The following is a 27,062-nucleotide window of genomic DNA, read 5'->3' on the forward strand; positions in this document are numbered from 1 at the left end:
AACTGAAGGCAGGAACCTGGAGACAGGAACTGAAACAGAGAACATGCAGACATGCTGCTTAGTGGCTTGTTCCTTGTGGCTTGCTCAGTTTGTTTTCTTACACATCCTAAGATCACTTTCCTGGAAGTGACACCATCCACAGTGGCCTAGGACCTTCCATATCAACTGTTAATCAAGAAAATGTCCCACACACTTGCTTCTGGGTCAATCTTAAAGAAAAAAAAAATAAAGATAACATATTTACCTTTTTACACTCATGTTCTAGGGCTAAGTTCGGCACACAGTACAACATACAGAGAGAATAGGAACAAAGCTAATGGCTCCTGTTCCCTGTTGGAGTCGACATATTGTTACCATGACAACCCAATCCATAAATTAGTGCCTTGACAACTGATCAAAATAAGAGTGTCTTTAATAAAGTTCAAAAATTAATTTTCAAAATGCAATGTAAATATTAATCATTTGTCTAAGGATGTTAGGATAATCTGATGTATTTTGATGCTAATTACTGCTTGCTGTCTGACCAACCTTTTGCTTAATAAAAAGCGATCCCACCTGGGCAGGGCAAAGGAGATAGGTGGGACTATGAGAGAGAGGAATTCTGGGAAGAAGAAGGAGAAGGAGAGAGACCTGAGGAGAAGAGAGGAAGGCCACCATGGGTTAGATGGAAGAGAAGCACATGGCCAGTATAGATGGAGAATTCACCCCAGATGAAGAACATTAACAAGTATTTGGGATTATGGATGGGAGATAGCTTGAGAGAAGTTATTGGAAGTAGATGGCATGGGATTCAGACAGGGATCCCCTGTCTGCCCTACTGTGGAAAGTAGTTTAAAGGATTGTTATCTGCCCTGCCCAGGTTAAATAAGGCTATTTAAAAATATACCAGTGTCTGTGTCTTGATTGATCACTAGCTGGGCCTACAGGTAATACATGTAATTAAAAAAAATCAATATAAAGGAGCTTTAAAAAGGGAATTTGGCAGCTTCATCCATTGGTGCAATATATCTACTTCATAATTTTTAAATGTATTTTTTTAGATTATCATATAATTATACATTTTCCCATTCCTCCACTCTCTTTTTTCAAATTCATGGCCTCTTTTCAAACTAATTTCAGGTACAAGCACATTTAAATGTACATATATAATTTTAAACATAAATAAAATGTGCTCAATCTATGTAATGTTATTTGTATGTATGGTTTTAGGGTTGACCACAGGCAAATAAGGAGTGCTGAGGGTAGGAGAAATGGTCTTCCTGATAGAAGAGCACCCCAGCTGATTATCCAACACCAAATGGTAGTCCTGAAAACTTCCTAAAACTTTCACAAATAAATATAAAAAGTATGATTTATTTACAAATGCAAAACCAGTCCAAGTATAGTGAGTGGCTTGTGCTGCAAATTTGGCACCTGGAATGCAGAAGCAATGAGTTTCAGTCTAAACACAGACTACATAGTGAGTTCTAGGCTGGCCTAGGCTTCACTGTGGGCTCTTGTCTCCAAAAATAAATAAATAAAAATAAAAGGCATAGGTTAATGCCTTAGTCAGGGCTTTATTGCTGTGAAGACACACCACAAACAAGGCAACTCTATAAAGGAAAACATTTATTTAAATGGGGGCTGGCTTATAGTTTCAGAGGTTCAGTCCATTATCCTTATGGTGGGAAATGGAATGATATGGTATTAATTTCTTCCATTGGTCACATTGTTTGGTTCTTTGTTTTAGAACTGTGTGGTTGTGATCGAGCATATTGTCTGTGCTCCTCATTGGCTGTAACTCTGTTTTTCCTGTTCCACTTTGTGTGTGTGTGTGTGTGTGTGTGCGTGTGTGTTTTACAACTGCCATGCTGTGTTTTTATTCATCTGTTCCTGATAGAGCATCCCAGTGTATTTGTGCTTCACACTGAGGAAGTATAACTGTTAAAACAGTAACTCTTGGAGCCAAACTCGTGGGTTTGTGTGTTTCCTTCAAATGTCATTTGGGAGATTAAATGATGTGACCCATGAAAGAACTGGTTCCTTGTTTCTAATACAGCCAGCTGGCACTGTCATTGTTTTCAGAACGTGTCCTTGTAAATGGCTTCTGGATGGATTTTAATTTTATCCAAAATGGAAACAAATATATTCCATTCAAGTTGATTGGAATAACTAATATGCTTTTTTAATCGACTTGTTATTATGTGTGTGTGTGTGTGTGTGCAATTCTGATTATGGGCAAACTGCTACCCCTGCCCAGCTTTTACCTACATGCAGACATGCTCAACTCTGGTCCTCACATTTGTACAGCAGGCACTTTATCCACAGAGCCTCTTGCCAGACCCTAGACTTGTCCTTTATAAGTCCTTCTGCCATCACACTTGGCCATCCAGGAGTTTGTACTCAGCATTGGCCTTTAATGTCCTGTGAAAACCCAGTCTTGAACGCAGTCCTAGATGGAAGCCAATCACTCCTGTGAACAGACTGAGGGAAAAGAAGGGGCACTAAAAAGGTCACTAAGTTGGTAAAGTGCTTGCTACTCAAGCATGGCGATATGAGTTTAGATGCCCAGAACCCACACGTGTGCCAAGCACAGCAGTGTGCACCTGCAGCACCGTTGCTGGAGAATGAAGGCAGGTCAATCCCTAGAGCTCAGTTGGGCACCCAGTCAGTATGGCCAAGTGGGCGGGTTCTATGTTCAATGAAGGATGCTGTCTCAAAAAAAGGTACGGTGTTAGAGAAATGAAGACAGGCATAAACATCCTGAGATATCTCAATTCCTAAGCAAGAAACAGCCTTCAACAAATGCAAAAGAATCGGAACAGGGCGCCCGGCGGTGGTGGCGCACACCTTTAATCCCAGCACTTGGGAGGCAGAGGCAGGTGGATCGCTGTGAGTTCGAGGCCAGCCTGGTCTACAAAGTGAGTCTAGGACAGCCAAGGTTACACAGAGAAACCCTGTCTTGAAAAACCAAAAAAAAAAAAAAAAAAAAAAAAAAAAAAAAAAAGAGAGAGAGAAAAGGAGTTAAAAAAAAAACCCACAAAACAAAAAAACAAAGTAAGAATGAACATAGTAAAAAAACAACAAAACACTAGGAAAAATCAGAGGAAGAAAGAAAGGTTGGACAGAAATGTAAAGCTTTGAGTTGTAAAGCAATAAAGACATGGGAAAAAAAAAAATAGGGAAGACACAGACTGACAATGTCACCCTCGTCCATCTGCAGAGTGAAGAGTCCTCTGTACAGCCGCACTTACATGACTTTGCCAATGTGTTAAGCAGCCTAAGTTCTCCAAAAGAACGAACAACTGCAACACAAGAAACATGGGGCGCACAGCTCGAATTTCCGTACAGCTACTAAGATGGTTCAATCCAGAGCCTCAAACACCTCATAGAGCAAAGATCCAGGCTTCGAGGTCTTCACTAGTGGATTCTACCAATCCGGTGCCACCTCCGCAAAACAGAAGAGGTATCACGACACAAAACCAAGTTGTTTGAAGCCGGACTTATCCTCACACCAAAACCAGGTTAGCATACAAGAATAGCAAAAGCCCCAATCATGAACACGAGGCAAAATTTATCTAGATGAATCCAGCAGCATGTAAGCACTGTCCACCATAAAAGTGCAGCTTATCCTAGGCGTGCAAGATTGATCGTTACCCAAGAGTCAATCAAGGGGCGGAACTTCCAGGTGGGTGTCAGAACCCGTAGGAGCTCCCGACTTCACTGAAATCCCTGGAACATTCCAAGGCTAGACTCAGACAGAGGACTCCACTCAGAGACTTTAAGCTCAGAAATTAAAGGGCTTTAATTTGGCTTTCCTCAAGTTCCTCTTCAGTTCTGTCTTCCATGAGCATGCGCCTTAACCCCTTCTTCCTAGATCCCACAGGGCTTGAGTTTCCTATTTAAAAAGTGGCTATAGTTTATGATTTTCTTCAGCCATTGGTTCTTGGAGAGAAGCAAAATGCGTTGCTCCAGGTCACAACATTTCAAATTTGATACTGAAGGAGACTGCGCCTCATCCTCTGGTATTCGGCCCATTGATTTCAGAACCTCAATGTGAACTTGCCTTGCTTCCTCTTGCCCACAGTGTCAACTGCAGACATGTGTGCAGGTGTGATGTCTTTGTCTGTCTTAAGGACAACAGTGGAGGGCAGAGTGTCTGCCATGTCCCATCTTGGATAAGTGATGCCAACAAGAAATGAATGTAACTATCTTGAGCCAATGAGACTTTTAGGACTATGATGGCAAACCTACTTTATTCTCCCTGATACCAGACAAGCCAGCTCCTGAAGGCTCTTGAGGTGCCAGCTTGACTGAGGAAGATTTAGGGTGGTGGATGATGATGGTGGTGGTGAGTCTTTGGGATAAGTATGTTTGATTTGTGAAGAATAGTTTTTAATATATGACAGCTATAAGCATGTTCATAACCTCAACTTGGTCACTGTGATTTAGAGATTTTCACACGTTCACAATTTTCCAATTTTGAGCCTGAGAACTGACAACATTGGCTGGCTCTTTTAGAAATATGACCTTGGATTGATAGTTTACAAATCTAAAGTGAGAGCCGATTTTGCAATTCAGTGGTTGCTGAATTAGAATTGGAGGGAAAGAATTCAAGGAGAAGGGCTCATAAAATAGAAGTCACTTGACTGTCTAAGGATTATGTAGTGTTTTGTGTTAAAGGTTTCTTATTAGTAACATGCATGGCAATGAGCAAGGCAGACAACACTAGGTTGGAGTAATATGTTAAAAAGTACATCAAAAATTAAGACAGTGTAATAGTTTAGTAAAGCTGCTAACAAAAATTCATTATTAACAAAAAAGGATTGGTATAAAGTGGGGGGGGGCATCCAAAAAGTCCACAAGTAGATGGGGGTAAACAGAGATGGATGGACTAAAGTGATGTCCTAAGTTGCCTGACTTGCTGAGTCAAAACTTGGATGTTTTCCCACACTTTTCTGAGAGGCCAGGCCATTGTATGACTAATGTCATCCTAACATATTCACTGTGAAGTCACAGGTGTCCTGTTCTGTGCAAAGCCCTATCTACTTCTCCTGCCATATCTAGCACAACTATTTTGCCCTTTTGTCTCTGGTTCATGCGTTACCAAGACCTCTGCCAAGGTCTTAGAATAATAGCAGTGGCAGCAGAAAGCACATCCTGGCTCATGCCACCTCATGTGATGTGGACACGAAGACACCACTACTTACTGGAGCCAGCTCAGGGCCATGACTTGTCCCAAAGTGGGAATCTTTTATTATTTTTTCACTGTGAATAATATGTGTGGAAGTTAATATGGTAAAACATAAAAAAATCATCTTTATAATATTGGAAAGCACTCAAGAATAATAAAGCAGGGCATGGGTGGGGCTAAAGATGTCAAGTTTACATAGTGAACAAGGTCAGAGAGACACACATATACCCTAACAGATCCTTGAAAGATAAACACAAATAGGCTTTCCTACCACAAGGGCATCTTGATTATGGAGTCTCCATTCCTAGGTAGAATTTAAAATTTGACAAGAAATTCCAAAGGGATTAAATAATGCCTATTAAGTTGGTTATGTATTGCAGATCCAAAAAAGAGTTTTCATGGAACAGTCTAGCAAAAGCAGTGTCAATTTCCCCCCAAATTTTCGGACTTGCATACAGTTAGCAGCACATCCTTCTGTCCATACTGGCATGTGTTATTAACATTCTGCATCTTACAGTGCACCTAGGTCACCTGGGTGCTAAGACTTAGGATGAGAAAAATAAAGAGGACATAAGCCTTGCTGTCACCTTATTATGAAGAGACACAAATCCATTCGACCTTTGATGTTTAAATAGAAAATTACGCCAATGTTACCATGTTTTGAACATTTCTTCTCCAAATTGTGGCATTTGGGGGTGAGGGAGACTATTGACCTTATAGAAGGCATAGCCTGGCTGGTGGAAAGAGGTCACCAAGGGGAGCCTTTGACAATAACACATGGCTCTGATTCTGGTCACTGCTTCCTGATTCACCATCACGTGGACAACCTTTAACTCACATTTCCACACACACACACACATACACACACACACAGAGGCATTTTGGCATGCTTCCCCATTCGGATGATGAACTAAATCCATCTATTAAAATGAAACGATTCTTAATGGCATTCTGCCATACTCATAGATTGGTGCCAAGCCCAACCATCACCACAGAGACTTCATCCAGCAATAGATGGCAGCACCTGCAGAGACCCACAGCTAAGCGTTAGATGGAGCTCATACTCCCAACTAGCATGATGCATCCTAGTATGCTACCATGCCTTCCTCAGAATGAAGAACAGAACTTGCTCTAAATCATGAGTCAATATAACTCCTTCATTCTGTAAGTAGTTTGTCTAGGTATTTTGCACAGTAATACAAAACTAACTGACATAGCTCTAAACTCAACCCTTCCATTAAAAAAAAAGTTAAACAATATATTATGGCTAAACTGAAAGGTAGTTGAACAAGTAACTGAGTTTTCCTCAGTAGATTAGACACTGCTCATCCTTCTTCACAGAGGCACTTTTCAAACCAGAGAGTCCACAATGGAACTCTCGGCCATGTAAGGACACCTACGCAACCTATGGGGACATGTCCATGCTGGGAACCAGCCTTGACTCACACTCGATCCTGAGCTTCCTAACCTCAGACTCTGTAAGAAGTAGATTTCTAGTGTTTAAGAAGAATGGAATGTTTACCCAATTCCCGATTGTGTCATGATTCTTCTTGCTATGGGTAGTTTATTGTATATATGTGTAATAATATAAATGTATATGTAAAAAATTAAAAATATTTAATAAAATTAAAAATTAAAAAAATAATTACCCTTTAAGTCCATGGCCTGTTTCAAAGATAGTAGGATGGCTATATGGGAAGGCTTGGAAGGAGGGAACAGAAAGGCGAAATGTAATTATATCATAATATCAAAAATAAAATTAAGAAATGTAAAAATATTGTACTGAAAAAAATTACCCCCTTTGAGATGTTTATTATATTCATTTGTTCCCTTAGTCACAAATTACTAAGGCAGCTAATAAAAAGAGCCGTAGGTCTCACAAGCAGTGCTCCCGTTAGATCGCATCTCTGAGCTTAGCAAAGGGCTTATGGAATCAAGCAGAACTCACTCATGCCACAGACATTCTAGTAACACCCATATCAACAGGACAGATGCCAATGAAGAACCTAGCACAGGGCTGAAATGGCTGAAGTGAGTGTGGGGTTCCCTTAGAACATCTCCTTGGAATGGATTTCCACCTCTGTGTCAAGGTGTTGCCTCCTCTGAAGAAGGCAGCCTTCAGTGTTTACTCATAGTCAGGCTTTGGAAATCAAACATTCATTTCGCTGGGCACATTTTACTGCTTGGTTTTTCATAATTACATTTGGCCCTCGATGTAGTTAAACACCATTTCTTCTATGAACCGAATTTGCATTCTGACTTCTGCATGTTGTTGAAATAAGTCTAAAATCCTCAAGTGAAGATTGGCCTCCTTTAAATTTCTAAGGCGACATCTGTGCACAAACACTAAGCAATAAATCATCTCTCCATGACATCCCACAAAGAACAGCGATGTTCTGTAAACTTTACTGATGTTGCTGTTTGCACATCAAAACTGGGACAAGACTGTGACGATGGCCGCTTTGTACCTTCTGTGTGTCTTTTAAAAAAAAAATTAAAAACATGAAACCCATTCATATAAATTAGGATTTTAAATTTATAAAAAGTGCCCATTAATTAGGTGTTCATAGCTATAGATTCTTCCTAAAATTTTTTTAAAAGATTTGAGATCAGAGCAAAAATATAAATTTTATAGAAGACCTCAAGTTGTATTATTACTGTTTTGGCAAATAGAGTATGCATTGGTAAAAAGGTCGGATTTGGCATGTTAAACTAAAGATGAATATAATGTTCCTTTTCTCCACTCACTCCAAATGCTTGTTTTCTTAATAGACAGCTAACTTTGACCTTTTCCAGTCTCTAGGCCCAGAGGGTGAAATGATTACATTTTCTGAGTGAGACAATGAGGATGGGAAAGGGCATTCCAGTGTTTACCACTGACTTGGTGATATTTTCAGTTTACAACTATATATATATACACACACATATATGTATATATATGTATATATATAACATTACATATATAGCTATATATAACATTATATATATACAGTTATATATAGCTATATATAACTTTAAAAGGAGATTTATTTTATTTTCTATGTATATGTATATGTGATGGTGGAGGGCTGAAGAGGTGAAGGGACAGAGGTTTGGAGGGTGGAGGGTTGGAGGAGTGGAGGGTGGAGGAGTGCAGAAGTGTGTGCACAGAAGTGCATGAAGCTGCAGAAGCCAGAAGAGTGCTAGATCTTCTCCAGGCACACACATACGTATATATATACATATATATATATACATACGTATGTGTGTGCCTGTATGTGTGTATGAGTTTATGCATGTGTAGGCCGTGAGTCCATGACAATCACTCTCCACCTTTCTTTTTGAAGCAGGGTCTTTTCCTCTAAGACATATGGGCACTATTATTTATATATATTACCCTACTGCACAAAGGCACACTAGACTTCCTTGCTTGTGTCCAATCATAGCTTAGTACCTACTGGGCAATCTCTCCCTATCCTCTTCTGCCAGTCTCATCAACATCTGGTGAATATCATTTCATTCTCAAGTTCTGTGGAACAACTAACTTCAGGTTCTGTAGCGGACAATGAGGTTCTCTCTGTCTGCACCTAGCTTATTGCAGCTAACACAGTCATCTCCACCCATGTTGTCACAAAGGATAGGGATTCGTCCTTGTTGACTGCTGGGTGGTGTTTTATTATGATTTAAACCACTTTTCTTTATCCATTCATCATGTATGGGCAACCTAGATTGTTTTTATTTCTGGACTGAATAATGCTGCAATAGGTATGCGAGTACAGACATGCCATGGACACGCAGATTTCATTTTAAGTGTTCTTGCCAGATCGTAATATGGCTTTAACTAGTTTAGAAGATTAACATTGTCAAAGGTGAAGTCTCAGGAAACATCACAACAGTTTAATAAATAACAATAAAATAGAACATTAACTGTTTTATGTCTTTAAAACAGTACTTAGAAGAAGAAAAGCTTAATCCTCACTTCTTTACAAGTCCAGACAAGAAGGATAAAATTGAAAGCCAAGTACTCAGGTGGAAGAAAGTAAGAAATATGAGTGCAGAAAACGCAAAATAGAAATAACAAGCACGCTGCATGAAACCTGGCCTGACATGCAGACACAGTGCGTGGAAGTTACCACTCCACGTGAAAAGTGGAACAGCCGAAGAGTAAAGCCGGATGACTCTTCTCAGATCCACTACAGAAGGGAGGTCACGAGGACATTTCTGTACCCTAAACTGGAGAAAGATGTTTGGGTACACACGAAGAAAACATAACAGAAACAAGCAGACATTTCCAGAGGGGCCAGGACTAGGTTAGAACGCCTCCCGCACCCCACCCCACCCCACCCTCGGCACCGCCCCCCCCCCTCCCGCCCCAGCTGCTGAGAGGATAGGGATGGCTCAAAGTAAGTGATCCAGGCAGATAAAAGCTTCTCAGGAACCCATGCTTGAGGAGCGGGGGCAGCACAGTTTAGCGTCACTTCCTGGAGCTGTTTCACATTCTTATAGGGAAGATTTCAGGATATGCTCACTCATATTCGCAGCAGAGGAAGGTGACAGAAGGTCCGTTCATATTTAACAAGCCCAACTCCAAAGATCTGCTTGCCCAACAGAACCTACCCTGCCAATCAAGGCATCCAGAAATTACCCTGGCAAAGGGGGGATTCCCAACTCTAAGCCCTCACGGCCCTCCTGGGCCACCCACCATAAGGGGGAAAGACATTTGAGAGTCAGCAGTGAAGCTCACAGCCTGGCTCAGAAGCTTAGCAAGAGATAAGAACTCCAAGACTCCAAGGCAGAGATGGAAATATGACCTCTAATTGTTACCTAGCAGGCATCTCGTGCGTTTGTCTCATCAATGGGGTCCCATTTCGCTAGACAAACTCTTCCTATAAAACCTGCATGATTTGTCTGAGCAGATTTCACTGTCTCCTCCCTTCCACTCATTCAGTGCCTTGCCAGACACCAGTGCGCTAACTCAGAAGTTCTAACTTCAGTATGGCCCATTGGCATGTAAAAAAAAAAAAAAAAAAAAAAAAAAAAAAAGCCAAGACAGCTCCTCCCTGGTGCTAGGGATGAGTTACAGAGTGGAAATAGCAAAGCTATGACCAGTGAAACCAGATGAAAAGCCTTTCTCATTCTCACAGGAACTGTCCTCATGTGATGGAGTGTGAATGAGGAACGCTGGAAACCTAGGTCCTAGCAGCCTTGATCTCTAGGGACACAGCCCTAGGAAGACCTCAACTGTGGATTAGAGGAGGACACAGCCCTAGGAAGACCTCAACTGTGGATTAGAGGAGGACACAGCCCTAGGAAGACCTCAACTGTGGATTAGAGGGCCTGTGGGGGAGACGGGGGGGGGGGGGGGGGGGGGGAAGATCATGGCTCTACCACACCTTCATAGAGCAGGAGCAGTCATTGACACCAAAACCAGAAGCATGTTGGGCCACCAGAATTTGAGCAGTGGGCCTTCTTCCCACTGCTCAAGGCACTTAGGGGCAGCTGTCCGCAACTGAAAATGCCATGGAGGTTTCATCAAAGAGAGAAACAGGCTGCTTGTGGTCAAGCGGACTGTACACTGCTGACAAGACCCGCCCAGTGGACTAGGTTTGAGAAGTTTATTTAAGCAGAAGGACTCATCCAGAGGCCAGCTCACCTTTTTAACAAAAGATAAATTGGCTATTACTTCTTCCTGTACTTCTGTTGACTCTCAGTTTCATCACTGCTTTATAAAATAAAATTTATGAGACTCAATGAATATGTAAATAACAGGCCATATCTATACAAAGTCAATTATAATTAAATTTATCATACTCCCAGCCGGACTGATTCATTACAAGGAAACAAATTATGCTGGGATAATATATCAGTCTCCAGTTCCTTCCTTAGTGTAGTTAAAACAGCCGGAGCAGCATTTTAAAACACACTCCACTTGGAAGTGAGCTGAGGAACACCCTCCTGAAATACAGGGAAGCAAAATGACTTTGATAGAGCATGGTCACACTTTAAAGTATAAATGGAACGTTCCTACACGTGATGTTTATAACCACAGATAGGAATGTGCTGATTCAAATTTAGTTTGGGTCTTACACACCTCTCCCCCAAAGACTGCAGTAAAAACACCGCACATGCATGGAGAGCTGTGTTATGAACTTGGCTTCTTTTTTTTTTTTTTTCTGATCAAGGCTCCACTTTATTGCAAGAGAGTGCACCTTATATATTAAAAACACGCCAACTTTCTTTACAAGCTGCCTCCTCTAGTCCCTTAGGCAGGCAGAAAAGAGGGCATTCCCCCAGAAAAGCTCTCCTCCGAGTTTCTTTATCTCTTTCAGTGGTAGGTAATCTAAACATCCAGGTACTGCAAAGCTTCCTCAGCAAAGATCAGCATCTTAAGCAACACAATGGATCATCCCAGCAGGGGTGGACAGCGAACTTGGCTTCTTTAAAGCACTTGGCTCAAATATAGCAAGTCACATGTTCTCTCCCAGGAACTTATGTCCTGAACAAGTGATACCAGGTGGATGGAGAGGTTGGTTTTCATGTTATTTCTACTGGTAGAGGCTTGACTCTCTCTATAACTATCTGCTATTTCCAAAGCTGCCTTGATACCTGCTTAGTCCTAAAGCCTAGACTCCACCACTCGCTCTCAAAAGAACCTTTATTATGTTGCTAGAACTGTAGTGCTTTTCTATGTGGTGTATTATGGGGGAAGAGAGGGAGGAAAGAAGGAAGGGAGGGAGGGGGAAGTGATGGACAGAAGGAGAGAGACAGACAGACAAACAGACACAGGAACACACACACACACACACACACACACACACACCAGGTGTCGGGGCGGGGGGAGGATTTGTTGCCACAGACGAGGTGAGTCACAGCAGATGAGTTGATTCTGACACTTCAAAGTGTATGAAATGATTGTCTGGTTTCCCATCACCCCCAAGGTTCACTTACCTTTGTGAAATTTCTTGAAGATGTCAGTACTGTTCTAGAGTATAGCAGAGAAATTTGAACCTATGATTTTTAGAGACAGCCAGAGCCAAGTTTTGACTTTAGCCTTTGCCCTTGGCGGTTCACATCCAGCACATCTGATTCTCATTTCCTTAAAAGGAATGGGAGCTGTGGCTCTGACTCAGGTGGAGAGCTCTTACTTAGCACATGTGGGTCCCTGGTGTTTACCTCCAGTACTGAAAAAAAAAAAAAAAAAAAAGGCAAGTACTTAACTTGAATATTACTGAAAGGATGATAGGTGCTGGAGGTGGCAGCCAGTGCATAAATGTGCAAAGTAAACAGGAGCTATTATCCTTGAAACCATCGTCGTCATCACAATTATCATCATCACCATTATCATTATCAATAATCATCGTCATCAGCAGAGTGTGGTCCCACTCTAACTCTGCTACACATTAATAACAGAGGAGCTAAAATTATATCTCCTTGGAATAGAAAAATGCGGCAGTAGAAGCTACTGTGCGACAGCTGAATTTATCTTTGAAGTCTGGGCTTGTCAACTTCCTGCAGTGTGAAAGCAGAGGCATCAAGGGAACGTTTAAAAACAGCAATGAGCGTGCTGAGCCTGTTTATTGTTGGTTATATGCAAACGATATGAGATCAGGATGGACCACCTGGTGTTAGATAACCAACTAGGGGCTCCTCCCTGGGAGAGACTAATTGCCCTTCTCTCAGGAATCATTTGTGTCTGTCCTTTGTCTAGGGTTGAGGCCCCATTAGCTTTCCTCCATCCATGCTAGTGTATCCATTGATGCCATCAGTCATAAGCGCTGTGTTTCCATGGGCATCCTACTCTGTAGCAGCTTAGCACTTCATGCCATGCATTCACTCAAATGATGCTTAGAGAACGGGAGCAGAGCCCCGTGCAAAATCCAAACCACACCCTTAAAGGCCAGGATTGATTTATTATTGGTCTCTAAGAAATGTCTGTCAAACAGGGAAGACAATACTAAACACACAAGAAAGCCAATATATTTATTAATTTAATTTTTTTGCTATGAGTGAAATAATGGGCAAGAATGAGAAAGAATATCCAAGAAGAACCAGTTAGGACCAGAGGACAAGGACATCTGCCAAACGGGTGCTTATGTGGAGCAAGTGAAGAGGATGGGCCTCGTCATGGTGAGTAGCAGGTGCCAGTGTCTCTGTGGGCATAGACATGAGACCTGAGAGGCCTGCATCCTAGACATGAGATGTGAGAGAGAGAAGAAAGCATCTCAGTGCTGAGGTGAGGTTGGAAGGCAACTCTCACCCAGCCAGATACCTCCTCCCAGGATAGCTTGGAGGAAGGAGCAGATGTCCAAAGCCATGTTAGAGCTCTCAGAACTATCGACAGATGAGAGGTGGGAAGGAAATGGTGTCTGTACCAGGAAATAGAATGAAGCAATTCTATAAAACTTTTGCTACTGTGGTAGTTTTTTTAATGTGTTGGCCAGACTTATTTGAAATGTTCTCATAATTCTCTTCTTCCACAGCAAGAATGACATATTCCTTTCACTTCATAGCAACCAATGAAGTTGGCATTGCTTGGTGACAATAGAGAACACTGTTTATTATTTTACTTGCTCTTAATCACTTGGCTTATCACATGGGTTCCTGTCATATTAGCACGCGCTGACAGGGTCATGTGATTGCATTTAAGCCTCATTATCAGGAGCCCTGTTTGTGCTTGGTACTTGTCTGAGGTTCTGTTGTGTGTACCTGGCCCAGAATCATGTTTATTTCTTCACTTCTATTTAAGTAGCAGTAATTACTTTACTTACATGCTGTTCCTATTTTAAAACCTGGTTTGTTTTCTTCTATTTTCCTTTGTCATTATAAGAAGCACACTACTCAGTGATGTGAACTGACATGTTTACATAATACCAACACTATAAAGATAGCATTTCTCAGTTACTAAGGACTCTACACTGTGGCACATCAATGAAACAAGACAGAGTTCCACTGAAATGCCAGACATCATGATATTGAGTAAGGATGCTTTCTGGTCCAGGACATTACATCTCAACCTGTCACCTCCTCTTCATTGTCAATGCCTCTAAATTACTCCTCCAGTGTTGTCTGCTCCTTCAACACTGCACTTCATGAGCTGGGGGAAGGGTGGGAAGACGTCTCTTCTCACAAGAACACGTTTGCCCTCTGCAATCCTTCCTCCCATAAGTGCTTTTTTAAAAGAAAAGCAAACTCATGCGGGTGACTGTCTCACTGCAAAAATGCATCTTTCAGTCTACAAACATGCATCTAAAAACTAATTCTCACAGTTGCATGGATATACTGATGCCACTATTTGCTAGTTAGTGTTAAAGGTGTTGTTTGCACTAAGTCCATTTGAAATGGCGGATGAATACCACACAGATGCTGTAGCTCTCTTCTCTAGGGTATGATACATGTCTAAAGCAGTAATTAATTAATAATGACTCATTAAAGGCAATGAGTGATGTTCAAATCTACAGTGCTCTCACAAGTCCCTGTGAAGTCAGAAAGGAGATGTTTCCAAATTCCTAGAAGGTCTGGCACTATCTTTTCTGGGACATCAAGCCCTGTACTGCCGAGAGAACAAAACCCTGGGGCGCAGTTCCACCAGCAGCACTTACTTTCAAGGGAAAAGATGTGCTTTATACGGGGCCTTCTACCAACAATTCTGACCTAGACAGTACAGGGTTAAATAGAAAAGGATGTGAATTCCCACTGCACTTCAGACTTAGGATGAAGTCTTTGAGTTCCGCTTTGTGTAAGCTTGCCCCTCAGAATTGCTTGCTCTTATCTGGAAGGGTAGGCATTTCCTCAATGTTCCTCAAGCCAAGCAGCTTGAGAAATTCTGTCAGCTCTGAGAGCCTACTCCCACAGATCTCTGAATAAGTAAAAGACCTCGTTAGTTGGATGAAACGCCCCCACTGATGATCACAGTCTTCACTGTTGTAAATGTGCTTTCCTGAATTCTTGTGGGACATAGAAACCAGGGAATGTCACTTCTGTTGTTGACACCTACATAAACTGGGAGGGACCACTGGTGAGGCTCTGTTCTTGGGCAGGGGCAGTGTCACCGGAGGCGCTGTTCTTGGGTAGTGGGGGGAGGGGCGTAGGTGTGTCACTGGCAAGGCGCTGTTCTGGGGCAGACACAGTCACTGGTGAGTCACCAGTCCCTTGACAATGCTCCCACCTGAGCAAAACTGACTAGAAAGAGCAGCTCCTTTTCTCTCTCAGTGCGTAATCCCAAACAGCCAAGAAAGCATGCTCCTCAGTCAGGTCTGCATTTTTGCTCCTTAGTCAGTTCTGCCAAGACAGCTGCTTCCCCTCCGGGCGTCACATCTGTGTTCCTGCCTTTCAAAACAAGAGGAGGAAAGGGATCAAAAGATCACTTCCTGTAGGTTTCTAGGACCCTCTAGATCCGTCTATTTCCCCATTCTCCCATGCTTCTCTCGCGTAAAGTCCCAATAGCATGTCCTCCCCTCTGTCCCACTTTCCTGGTAAGTGAGGACTTTCATGGGATATGCCTCTTGGGCTAGTGTCCAGATATAAGTGAGTATATACCATTTGAGTCTTTCTGATTCTGGGTTAACTCACTCATTATGATCATTTCTAGTTCAATCCATTTGTCCACAAATTTCGGAAATTCCTTGTTTTTAATAGCTGAGTAGTAGTCCATAATGTAAATGTACCACAATTTCTTTATCCATTCTTCTACTGAGGGACACTTAGGCTCTTTCCATGTTCTGGCTATTATGAATAAGGCCGCTATGAATATGTTTGAGTATATGCCCCTGTTGTGTGCTGGTGCTTCTTCTGGGTATATTCCAAGAAGTGGAATAGCTGGGTCTTGAAGAACATTATGATGGGCAGATCTGGGCCCAGGGCTCCTGCTCAAACTATGGCACCAGCCAAGAACAATACATGCAGTAAAATTTGAACCCCTACCCAGATCTAGCCAATGGACAGGACATTCTCCACAGTTGAGTGGAGAGTGGGGACTGACTTTCACACGAACTCTGGTGCCCCATATTTGACCACGTCCCCTGGATGGGGAGGCCTGGTGGCACTCAGAGGAAGGATAGCAGGCTATCAAGAAGAGACCTGATACCCTATGAGCATATACAGAGGGAGGAGGTCCCCCTCCATCACAGACATATAAGAGGGGAATAGGGAGAAAGCAGGAGGGAGGGAGGAAGGGAGGGAAGGAGGGAGAAATGGGAGGATACAAGGAATGGTATAACTATTGAGATGTAATATGAATGAATTAATTTTAAAAAATCAATTCTGCTAGCTCGGCCTGCAGTCCATGCTGTGCTGGGAGCACCATCCTGCTTAACCCCGAAGCGTAGGTGGCAGAGAGGCTCAGCTATAGCATCCAGACCAGCACCCACCAGGAAGACAGAAGCAGTGGGCTGAGGAGACAGAGGTCGCCACAGGTGTCCAACTGTGTCTATGCATCAATGCAATCTGCTGCCTCATGCTCGTTTGAGCTACATTTCTGTCTGGAACAGGACACTTTGAACTCCGTCTAGTCCTCCAACTGTGGTTATCACACAGCCAAACAGGCATCCTGGCTCAGAAGGGGCCATCCATTGCACAGTCCTCCTTAGACTGCTAATGAGTCGGTATGCCACCCCGGTGTGGGCAAAACAGGTTGAAAGAAAGAGCGCAAAAGAAAGAGCAGAACCGTAGAAGTGTTTTAACACAGAAGGGAGCGCAAACCAATGGTGCCTGCCACAAATGGCCTATCTCGAAAGTGCTTGCTTTAACACCAGAGCAGAGCCTTCCGAGCTAACACCTCCCTAACAAGGTACTACAAAAGGCCTAGCTGTTTTTTTAAACAGACTTAAAGAGATAAGGAGATTTAGCCTCACCAGAGATGGCATTATCTAGCAAACCCGGTCCCATTGGGGAGAACAAAAGAAGTTAAGCCAAGGGTAATCTTGGCACCCTTTTCTGTTTAAAGGACTTTGAGAGGATAAAAGGTCCTCAGTTCAAGCCCACTGGGTCTCGCCTCTAAGACCTTCGATTTTGGGAAATCGGTGAGACCCAGCTTTGAGCTGAATTAAAGATTCCTCTTGCATTTTACAGCGGTTCCGTGTGTTTTCTGGTTCTTTTTGGGGCGGGGGGAGGGGGGATCAAATCTGGGCATACCAAGGTCAAGTGCAACTCACATGAAAAGGCTCCCATGCAACACACTGGCCTGGCCTGTGGCTCCAAGCAGAAGAGACCACACCCTGCCGTGGTCTGCACACACATCTGAAGTCTCCATTTAGACATATGAAGTAAACATAGAAGTAAAATTAACCCACTCATTTCTCCCTCGTGGCATTTATTACGTTCTGTTTTCATCCATCCAAAGTAAATCCATGTTTCCTGGAGAACGTTCCAAGTACCACTATGTTGTTTTATATCTGGAAAGCAGATACCTCTTGTTAGCATACTGCCCCCAACGTCTTGTTAAGGACGCAAACTTTTTCTTTCTTAAGACATTCCAGATAGGCTGCCATGAAAGCGCAGCTCCACCCTGTCCTAAGAAGTGGTGTAGAGACCAAACCACAGAACAGGCCCTTTCCATGGTATGCAGCAAATTATTTGTGTCCCTCAGAATCCCCTCCTCCTTCCTTTCCATCCTGCAGGTCACATGTAGTTGCCTCTGTGTCCTCTCACACAGCCATTTGTTAGAGCCAATTTATTCTCCCTTTGCAATATCAATTTAGAAGCACCGATTATGTCTGAGACTCCGAGACTGGGCATGTTTTCATGTTGACAAGAAAGTCGCCTGGTTTATAGGTGTTGCCTGTGCTCCAGACACAAGTGACAGCCAGTGTCAGGCTTCCAGGGGTAATTCAGTAGCACATCAGGGGGGCTAAGTGTGTTCGAAAGGAAATTCACGCTGTGCTCATTTATTTCCGGACGGCTCCTCCAGTATTACTTTCCTCATATTAAAGGACCTTAAATCTGATGAAATGGGCCTCTGCCCTCTCCTCCCCACACCCAGATTTATGATCATATGTAAAGAAATGCAGCATCAGTACTCCTTATGCAACTGAAATATGCCCCTGCCTTTCCTGGTGCCTGGAATGTATCATTTCTGCCTCTACTAGGAGCTAGCCTTTCAAGATGAAATGAGTAGCAAATTTATAGGATACATTATTTTCACTCACAACTAGCTGTGTGCCCGAACACCCACTGGTAAGAACAACCTAATTAAATTACTGTCGTAAATTATAACTACTTATCAACACTATTAAAGCCACATTTTGCGATGTGTTTTGCTTTTCCTTATTTTTCTGCTGGTTTAGGATGAGGAGGACTGAGTAAATAGATTTCACGATAACCAAGTGACTCTTTACATTTTCCTATCCCACAGGGGTTCTTTTAATCTATTGAGTGCTGCTGTAACGCGATACCTCGACTGGATAATTTACACAGGTCTGTGGGCTGAGTCAAGAAATGGGCCAGAGACTGGACATCATTGTCATCAATGGTTTTTACTGAAAATATCAATATTATAGGCAAAAGACAACCAGTTTAGGTAGCAGCTATCAATGGATCAAACAAAATCATTCAATCAAAAAGTAAGGGCAGAAGCTGAGCTATATTTCACTATTCAACAATATTCTTGCAGTAGTTGTATTCATAACATGAATGGCATCATGGAAATAAATGGAGATGACTGTCACGACCCCTCCAGTGGAGTCTGTGTGACAAAGGATAGTGCACAACTCGAGGCGATGACCCTCATCAAGGGAGAGCCTCCTGGAATGGGGCTGATGTTCCTGCCAGGAGTAACTGATGGCAGTCTTTTTCTTACTTATTGTTTTGGAACATTCTGTTTCTTCTCTCTCTCTCTCTCTCTCTCTCTCTCTCTCTCTCTCTCTCTCTCTCTCTCTCTCTCTTGTTTCTTTTCTCTCTCTCTCTCTCTCTGACCTATTTTCTTATCAGAACTTTTCAAACGTAACTGTGTTGCTAGGAGACGCCCTAACTTGGCACTTCAGCCAAGAGCCATCCAGGTTCTGCTCCACTTGTTAAAACACACATGGCTAAGAATTAATCACCAGTTAATAGTTTATATTATGACTTACAAATAAAGTGTTTAAGAAAGCTCCAGATAGTGATGAGACGAGCTAAGAAAAAACTGTCTTGACTCACAGATGTTTGGCAGAATGAGAGAACACTGACCTTTGATAAAGAGGCACATCATACTGATACCAATCTAATGGCTTAAGAATGATGATTCAAGACTGATGACAACATTATTACTCTGCATCCTGTATTTTGAAATGTAACCATGAAAAACACCCCTGTTTCAAAAAAAAAATGTGTATAAAAACCTATCTTGCTTGTTTGCAAAATACACTTAGATTCAAACAGTACCTCTGGGTTTCTCTCTGTTTGTCACTTGCTGATCTTTGCCCACGGACACTTTGAGAACTTTCATTCCCAAGGACCTATACCTGACTGAGATGGTCCATGGCAGATGACCCAAGGAGACAAAGGGCCGGCTCCTTATTTCCAGCTTGCTGTGCCCAGGGAGACATGATCTCAGTTATGGCAAAGTGTTGAGAGCAGGTTGGGAGCAGGAATGTGGCACAGTGGAGGCAGGCAAGGCCATGATTGGAGGCTTTTGTCACAGGGGAGGTGACAGCAGGAATGACAAAGCATGGCTTCTATGTGGAACGCATTTGGTCTATTCTGATTGGTCCTACATTGGAAAGCAGTGACAAAAACCAGAGACAAGTGGGCTTATCAATCGAATCTTGGCCACAAGACACCAATTTTTTCTTTGGGTTCCTGAAATGTTTAGTTGAGACAGTGTTGAGTGGGCTGGTTTCCTGAGTGGATGAGAAGGTGTGTGATGTGTAGATCCTGTGCTACAGTTCTATTTTGGCTTATGGCCCGACCACCATCCTTTTGGATATCCAGTCTGTTACTCCTCTCTGTCCGCCACTAACAGATCCCATGAATATCTTAGTGATTCCAATTTATTCTCCATGGGATGCTATAGGAGTTATTATTTTAAAGAATATAATTTGGGTTTTGGTTTTATTTCTGCTCACTGACTTAAACAATTGACTATGCTACAATTTTAATCAGTATATATTTACATGTATCTTAAGCAGTTGTGATTATTCTAATCTCACTTGTTAAAACCAACTCTTCTGCATATGTACTTTGATCATATACACGCTCGATGCCACTCCCACTCCTGCTGACCTTCTTGCAACCTCCCTGCCCATCATCTTCCTGTGCTGTGTACAGACAAAAGAACAAAGGCTTGATCAGTTCACATGATGCCCTCGCACAGAGAAACTGCTGTCTTCAAGCATCTTCAACAGGTCAGCTTATGGGAAGTCTGGGCTGGAGACCACTGCATGCTCCTTCCACTCAAACTGTCTGTTGGGGCTGGGGATGACAGCAGATGTGGAAACGGTGGAGCAACTTGACAGTCTCCTCCTGGAGATTTTACTCCCCTCGGGGAAATCTGTCTCCAGAATGTTAGAATCTTAAATTAGCGTTTATAGTACAGGTTCAAGCTAAAAGTTCACAGGTCGGGCAAACAGTCTGAGCACGTGCGTCTGCTGAGCACGAGGTCCTGGAGGGTGTTCCCTATCTGCACAGAGCTGTGGCCCAGCCTCAGCCCAGCTTTTCTCGTATCTTTTACTAATGCTGCACTAAGCCAAAAAGCCTTTGGGCAGAAACTGTGACTCCAAGTTGCGAGTCAGCGAGCTACTCAATTAAAAAGTTTGGTTAAAACTGTGCTCAGTTAATAATTTAAAGGTATTTAATGTAAGTATCTTTAAAGTTGGTGTCCTTTTTTTAAAATAAAAAAGTAAAGTGTTTTGAGTGAAGCTATGTGATTAGGATGTCATACGGGACAGCACTGGAGTAAGCTTGTTAGGTACAAGTGTTCTAACGAGCTGTGGATCTGAGGCTTGTTACTGTAGAATCCTATATTTTTAAAGGTTGGCATGCTTTGTTGTCCTCTGCTGTGATGGCCTTCAGTTGCTGCAAAGTAAAAAAATTAGGGATGCTAGGACAGAATTGCTCAACTATGCAGCCTTGGGTTCCACTTCGGTATGTGTTTAAAAAATAAAATTAAAACTTCTTTTAAATTGGGTAACATTCTTGCGTGTATCAAGAATCACATCTAACAGATTTGAGGGATAACCAGGTTTGATAGAAGCAGAAATCTACAGCAAAGAGACAGAGATCACCAGGAGAACACATGGCAGTATCCTCTGTAACCCCAGAGGGCAAAGGCTTCAAGTTTTGCTATTTGTGTCTTCTATTGTGCTTCTTGTATGTCACAGTAAAAGCATGAATGCATACCAGTTGTCCACAGAAATATGCAAGAAACTATTTTTAAAAGGCAAAATTTACAACCCACTATGGCTTTCAGACTCCTTGGTTCAGGAGTACAGTAAGACATGGTGGGAGACTTGTCTGTTGGCTTGGAGAGAAAAGTGTGAACAGAGGGACCCAGGTCTATAGTGACCCCAGATCCCCAGGGGTCCATCAATGGGAAAAGTGACAGACTGAAAGTCTTGGCACCTCACCCAATTTCTCATCATTTCCCAAAGTGTAGCAATTTATCCATAAAAGCCAGACAGATGGCTAAGGACTAAGATGCTCCTTTCTTCCCCTTGGTCCATCCTGAACTCATCACCATAGTTATCAGTGACTCCCTTCCTAATGTGGTAAGTGGAAATGTGAAACGCCATGCTAATTAAAGCAGAGTTTAAAAATATGCTTGAGTGAAAAAAGAAACGTGGGCCATTTCTTCCAGTCTGAGCACAACTAACATTCCTGGAGAAAATTGATTTCCAAGCTAGCTGTCTGTGCTGCTGGGGGATGTGGGGTAAGAGCACGCATACTGCACGAAGAGCTGACTCTCCCTTATTTAGGGGATGTTTCCACTACTTCATTATCCAGTCCATAAATATCTGAGACGTGAACAAAGCTGCCCACGTGGCCTCTTCCACAAGGACCTGAAACCCTGGCTTTTGGGCAACAGGGTTTTCTAACCCTTGTTCCTAACAGACAGAGGCCCATCAAATGAAATCCCATGTGAGTGGTGTGCACATTCAGTACATAGATTTCCAGTTAGGGGAAAAAAAATAGCCCCGCCCCCAGCAATGAATTTCTTAGTGTGGATGCTGACAGTCTTACCCGTTTGCTTTAGCACATCTCTTCTGGTGGCCAAGTACTTGATGCTAGACCAGTTCTCCTCAGCATCACTACGTCAACTTTGGACAGAAAAGTAGGTCTCCACCAAAGGACTAGAGGGCATCAATAGGGTAAGTACTAGAGTGGACACACAGAAGAAGAAATGGTGCCATACGTGGTTTACGTTTTTTTCTTTTCTACCAGAAGGAGCCTGCAGGCTGCAGGAATGGCTCCTGCCACATAGGGATGGGTTGGGACATGAAGTATCCCAAGAAAGGGTCCATTTATTGAACCGATTGTATCAACAGGGCTCTGACTTTATCGATAGATTAACACATTCATGGATTCATAATTGGATGGCATTTTATGGCATTATTAGATGTGGTTAAAACTTTAGGAAGTGAGGTCTTCCAGGAGCAACTGAGTTCCCGAGGCATCCCTTTGAAAGTTATCTGAGTGTTTCCCATCCCCGTGCCGGCCGCCCCCCCCCCCCGCTTCTCTTGAACTTCCAGGAAGAAACTCTTATGGATGACATCATGAGACAGACTCTCAGCAATACATTTTTCACACTGAGTTAAACTCGATTCCAGCATATTCCACTAAGGCCAGTTTGGTTTTACTGCATGAGAATTAATGTGAAAGGATGATGTACAAGATGACCTGGCTGAAGAACCAGCTACCCAGGGTGATGAAGATAGACTGTGTTAGCACAGCATGCTCATCGCTTCCCCAAAATCTGAAGTGAGGCTTTCTTTAATGTCGGATCGTGTCCTTCCTTGTGTGACAAGGGAGAAGCGTGCAGTACTGAGCACAGCAATGCTGTCAGCTAGCATGTAGCTAGCTCATTCCAAAAAGCCATTTTACTTTATTAAGCACAATATATGTGAAGAGGAAAGGCAGCTCAGTGGTTATAGGCACTTGCCTCCTGAGCCTGGAGACCTGAATTCACTTCCCAGGAGCCATGTGAAGGTGGAAAGAGAGAATCAGCTTCTCAAGGCTGTCCACTGACCTCCATGAGCACTCTTGCATGCGTACACCCAACACACAATAAAGTTTAAGTGGTTTTCAATGTGAAGAAAGAGCTTCCGTCTATGCCCTTAATGATAGCATCTTCCTTGTCTTAATGGTATTGCCATTTTTACTACTTTCAGGATCCACAAACTTTCTCCTTGACTCCTTAGGTTTACACAGTGGACCATGAACTCCTGGAACCATGATAATAGAACTTGCTGTCATCATTGAATCTGCCAATACCCAGGAGACAATGTTTTGAAGGGCAGGTCTTTTTTTTTTTTTTTTTTTTTTTTTTGAGACAGGGTTGCAGGGTTTCTCTGTGTAGCCTTGGCTGTCCTGGACTCACTCTGTAGACCAGGCTGGCCTTGAACTCACTTTGATCCACCTGCCTCTGCCTCCCGAGTATTGGGATTAAAGGCGTGTGCCACCTCCACCCAGCCGAAGGGCAGGTCTTACACAGAGGTTTCTGCACGTAGAGTATTCACTTTTGACTTCTGTATTCAGCATGGCAACTACAGACCATCTAAAGAGAAAATCCTTCCAGAAGAAAAAAAAAAAACCCTTCACTTTTTGTTTATTAAATGCACAATTGTGCAGTGCAAATCTCAATTCTGCATTGTTGATAAAATGTCCTTGGCCCAGCCCACCAGCTTTAATGGAAAGTCCCATTATTTTAGCCCTCCTGGTTGCCTGCAATATCTCCATGCCAACCTCAACTGTGATAGAACTCACTTTGTATTCTTATATACAAGCCAAAGGGTTGGGTAAACTGATCTTTTTAATTCAATTGGAAGCCCCAGATTGTCAGTGAGAAGCTGACACAAGAATGAAGACAGCAGTGGACAGAGATAATAGCCACAGGCACATGAGCTTCTCGGGTGAACCTGTCAAACACAGAACTCAGGCCATTGTCACCTTTGCTTGGCTGAACTGACAAGGGCATGGTATAAGGACCTAAAGGGCACTGGTAGAAGAGGAGTCTATATGTTTTCTCACACACAGGCAGGTACTGCGATATATGTTAGCATAAATGCACACCTAGGAGACTCCATTCAGGACTTAGTGTACAAGAGAGAAAAGGGTGTAGGCTCAATTTTCTTAAGAATTATACTTTATTATGAACTCACTAATAGAGTGTACCTCACTTACAACCCAACTAACCCAAACAATAGGAAAGGGAGATTAAAGAATATTATAATGAGACCTTAAGGATATCAGTTCCAAGGAACGATTCTCCCAGTGTAGTCAGCAGGACCTCAGCAAACCTGCAATTCAACCAAGGTTGCTGCTGGAACCTGGGACAGCAGCCGAGGCTCAGAGCCTCAGTCTAAGCCCAAAGCCTTGAAGCCTTCTTTGGAGCAGTTCTCTTTAAGAGTGTCTCTCAAAGCATTGATGAGCAGCCAAAACAATCTCAAGTCCTCTCCAAAACCTCCCGTTTTGGGCTCATATATATGTCTCTTCTCAGAGTCTCTACTAGGATGTTTTCAGCTGGCAACATCCAAGCTCCCTCACGAAGTGGTTTGACTTCTAAGCGGAAAAACATCCTGCTTTCTCACAAGTCTGTTCCCCAACCCACACTTGGGATCAACACAAAAACATGTTTACCTCTCCTACAAAAGGGCTCTAAACCATGCTTACGAAGGCCAGGCATCATGCCTACCTCAGCAAGATTGCTCACCTGGACACATTCTTTGCCATGTCTTCCCTGGTTTCCTCAAGGATAGTCTGAGAGGGGCCACTAGACTAGCTCCAAAGACAACCAGATTTTGGAACTGTGTTTATAAACCATCTTCCAATGGGCCAGGGTCAACTGAAAGCCTTCCTGAGATTCATAGAAATAAGACATCGATATCTTAGTTACTTTCCTATTGCTGTGAGAGACACCATGACCAATGCAACTTGTAAAAGAAAGCATTTAGTTTGTGGCTTGCTAACAGTTTCAGAGGGCTATTGTCAGGAGCCATAGAACCTTGCCTGACCTGCCCCAGTGGCTGAGAGGCCCTGCTGGCTGAAAGCCACAGCTGTCTGCATACTTGAGATAATTATTCTGCCTGGCTACCACAAAGATCCAGCCTGACCTTGAGAAAGAGAACATTCGGTGTATCGAGACTTCTGTATAGTCGCCCCACTCCACACCTGCTGTCCTTGGGCCTGGCCCAGAAGATTTTGTAACTTTCCACTGCATTCCTTCTCACCCCCGCCCTTTCAGAAGCTTATTATAAATTTGGATACCCCCTTACAATAAACGGCCCTCGATAAGCAAGTTTTTCCTGGGCCCATGCCTCTGTTCTCGTCCATTCTTTATTCACAGGTCGTGACCCTCCTCGCCACTCCACGAATAACTGAACCTGCGGGTCGGGAACAGGCTATTTCATGGCGGTCAGGGTAGGGAGCCTGGCAGCAGGCACACAGGCATGGCGTTGGAGCAGTAGCTGAGAGCCTACATCTTGTCTGGAGGCCAAGAACAAGGGAGAATGGCCTAGCATGAGCTTTCGAAACCTCAAGGCTTACTCTTAGTGGAGTGCCACAGTCCTAATCCCTTGTAAAAGGTATCCCAACATTTGAGCCTATGGGGGCCATTCTCACTCAAACCATCACAACTGGTGATTCCTAACTTGGCAAAGAAGATGCTGTTGTCTAGCAAAGAAGTTAAAACGAAGGTCATCATTAAGGTCAGTTAGCAGGTAAAGACAGTTGATGCCAAGCCTGACAAACTTCATCTGATCCCTGGGCCTCACATGGTAGAAGAAGAGAACTGATTCCTGCAAGCTTCTTTTCATTGTGGTATGCATTCATGTGTACACACACACAACACACACACACACACACACACACACACAGAGAGAGAGAGAGAGAGAGTAAATAAACAAAATCTAATAAACAGTTATTTTGACTGAGGAACATGAAGGCGATGCTTATCGCTGAGGAATGCACGTCTGTGGGTCCCAAGAATCCTATCTTTACCACATAGTTCTCAGGATCTAGGGCCTGTGTGTTTAGGTTTTATTCTTGAAAGAACAAAAGGGAAACATGCTGCTGAACACTGCATAATCAAAGCTGTTTAAGTGGCTGTTAGGACAGAGCCCAGAAGGCATTTTTTGTCTTCTGTTTATTCTATACAGATCAAGGTTTTTAATAATTCATATCCACTGCATTACAAGGGGAAACCCATAAGATGACAGATATCAAAGATGTAACGTCAAAACCTAGGCTTGGATTTTCTTGATACACGAAATCCTGAACTCTTTGGCATCTATTCTCTGTGTGGTTAGGTGTTAGATGTAGCTGTCTAGCGATGCCAGCCTGGATTTATTCACTGAGGCAGCAGGATGCTTTCAGGTTCTCCTCAGTCTGAGACAAGGCACGCGATGAGTGCTTGTCACCATGGCTCTTTTTTGTGAGGTACACTCTGTGAGATGTGCAAATCCCACACCGTGAGGGAAGGGAGCTGCTGAAATACGGAGTACACGGAAATCACTTAAGATTGTTGGTGTTGCTGGGCGTGGTGGCACACACCTTTAATCCCAGCACTCGGGAGGCAGAGGCAGGCAGATTTCCATGAGTTCGAGGCCAGCCTGGTCTACAAAGTGAGCCCGGGAACAGCCAAGGCTACATAGAGAGACCCTGTCTTGAAAAAAAAAAAAAACCCACACAAAAACAAGATTGTTGTTATTGTTGCCATGTTTTATTTTAAGCATTAACTCTTACAGATTTTTCCAACATGTCTACAGAACAGAGAGTGGATGGC

The sequence above is a fragment of the Acomys russatus genome, chromosome 9 (genome assembly GCF_903995435.1).
Source record: "Acomys russatus chromosome 9, mAcoRus1.1, whole genome shotgun sequence".
NCBI classification, from domain to species: Eukaryota; Metazoa; Chordata; class Mammalia; order Rodentia; family Muridae; genus Acomys; species Acomys russatus.